Source organism: Orycteropus afer, unplaced genomic scaffold (genome assembly GCF_000298275.1).
Source record: "Orycteropus afer afer isolate SDZICR_OR568_19922 unplaced genomic scaffold, OryAfe1.0 scaffold00152, whole genome shotgun sequence".
Lineage (NCBI taxonomy): Eukaryota > Metazoa > Chordata > Mammalia > Tubulidentata > Orycteropodidae > Orycteropus > Orycteropus afer.
In genome coordinates, this window is record NW_006921739.1 from 4,146,456 (window position 1) to 4,149,061 (window position 2,606).

Below are 2,606 nucleotides of genomic sequence, written 5' to 3' on the forward strand. Positions count from 1 at the left end.
TCCATCTGACATCAGCAATGATATCCCTTGTTCCGCATCCTCTTCTGAATCCAGCTTGCATTTCTGGAAGGTCTCTGTCGATATACTGCTGCAACCGTTTTTGAACTGTCTTCAGCAAGATTTACTTGCATGTGATTGATATAAATGATCACACACACACACACCCTGCCGTCGTGTTGGATCCAACTCATAGTGACCCCTCCTTGGGTTTCCGAGGCAGTATCACTATGGAAGTAGATTGCCTAACCTTCCTTCCAAACAGTGGCTGGTGAGTTTGAACTGCCAGCCTTCTGGTTAGCCATCAAGTGCCTTAGGCACTATGCCACCAGAGCTCCTGATATCAATGATATTGTTCAGTCATTTCTACATTCTGTTGGATCACCTCTCTTTGGAATGGGTAAAAATATGGATTTCTTCCAGTTAGTTGGCCAGGTAGCTGTCTTCCACATTTCTTGGTATAGACAAGTGAGTGCCTCCAGCATGACATCCATTTGTTGAAGCATCTCAATGGGTATCCCATCAATTCCTGGAGCCTTGTTCTTTGCCAATTCTTTCAGTGCAGCTTCAACTTCTTCCTTCAATACCATTGGTTCTTGATCATATGCCACCTCTTGAGAAGGATGAGCATCAACCAATTCTTTTTGATACAATGACTCTGTCTATTGTTTCCAACTTCTTTTGATATTTCCTGCATCATTCAATCTTTTGTGAATAGAATATTTCAATATTGCAAATCAAGGCTTGAATTTTTTCCTCAGTTCTTTCAGCTTAAGAAATGCTGAGCATGTTCTTCCCTTTCAGTTTTCTAACTCCAGGTATTTGCAGATTTCATTATAATAATTGACTCTGTCTTCTTGAGCTGTTCTTCGAAATCTTCTGTTCAGCTCTTTTATCTTGTCATTTATTCCATTTGCTTTAGCTATTCCTCTCCATTCAAGGGCAAGTTTCAGAGTCTCTTCTGACACCCATTTTGGTCTTTTCTTCCTTTCCTGTCTTTTTAATGACCTTTTTCTTTCTTTCTGGATGATGTTCTTGATGTAATCCAACAATTCCTCTGGTATTCAGTCATTGGTGTTCAGTGTGTCAAATCTATTATTTAGATGGTCTCTGAATTCAGGAGGGATATAATCAAGGTTGTATTTTGGCTCTCATTGACTTGTTTTAATTGTCTTCAGCTTCACCACTCATCTGTCAGTTTGTCCTACTATTGTGGCTTGCATATTGCTGTGAGGCTGGAGGCTATGCCATGATATTTCAAATACCAGCAGGATCACCCACAGTAGACAGGTTTCACTGGAGCTTCCAGACTAAGACAGACTTGGAAGAAGGGAGGGGCCATGTACTTTTCAAAGAATTAGCCAATAAAAACCTTATGAACAGTAGGGAAATACTATGTAATATACTACTGGAAAACTTTTTGAATAGCCCTGACAAGTCATAGACATAGCCACATGTACCTTCTATAAATTTTGTGAAGAATTTTACTTTTCCACAGAACTTAAGAGTACAACTTTTCTCTATTATTAATGTCAGTATTTCACAAATGTTCTTTCCATTTTTAGTTATTTTTCCAATATTTTGATCAGCTTCCTTCATGAAATAATAATAATAATGTCATTTGCCACTAAGTTGATTCCCATTCATGGTGACCCTATAAGACAGAGTAGAGCCGCCTCATAGGGTTTCCTAGGCTGTAATTTTTATGGAAGCAGACTGCCATATCTTTCTCCTGTGGAGAAGCTGGTGAATTTGAACCAATGACTTTCAGTTTGCAGCAAATCACTCAACCATTGTGCTACCAGGTCTTCAGTAATAATATTAATTGAATGTTTATAAATTAGTCTTTCTTTAGAGCACAGGATTAGTAAGAGGCCAAGCAAGGTTTTAAACCCAAGAGTACTTAAAATACTGTTTTATACTATCTCCCAAATTGCTGCCATCACTAATATTTACAAACAGTTGTGATTATCATTTTTACTTTGGTGGGTGGCTAATTATTACTTTTTATTATCAACGTACTGATACTGTCAAGAATGATGGCATCTCCTCAAATAACTTTACAGATAACCATGGAAATGGCAGATGTAGTTTAAAAGTGTATGCCCAGGCAGGAAAAAAACATGGCTAGACTCAATTTAAGGCAACATCACAACAAAGCTATATATATACCAGGCTGCTGAAAATTATGAGTGGCATCAAAATAAATGTGTGACAGTTGTTTAGATAAATTATGTATGAGAAGCATTAGAAATCTAATGTACTATAGAAAGCCTAAGTTTATAGTTCTGTAATCATCTCTATGTTCAAAACCCTATCAGTGGAAAAAGCATAATGACTCTTAGGTGTTTTGCTCACATCTACTTAAGTTCATATATATTTTTTTAATTTATTTACTTTTATTTGGGTGAAGATTTACAGAGCAAATTCACTTTCCATACAGCAGTTCACATATACTTTGTCTCATGTCATTGACCACAGTTTACTACAATGCAACAGCTCCCCTCCCATTTCCTCCCCATAGTTATCTCTTCCCAGTGACCATCCCTCCGTACTCTCCTGAGCCCTGAGCTGTCTCCCTGTGCATAAGCAGCCCTTCCTTCTCCCAT

At 37.9% G+C, this 2,606-nt stretch overlaps 1 pseudogene; it reads left to right on the top strand.

Annotated features, from left to right (window-relative positions):
• The window catches only part of LOC103201492, a 38,032-nt pseudogene that overhangs the window by 26,099 nt on the left and 9,327 nt on the right, over positions 1 to 2,606 (top strand).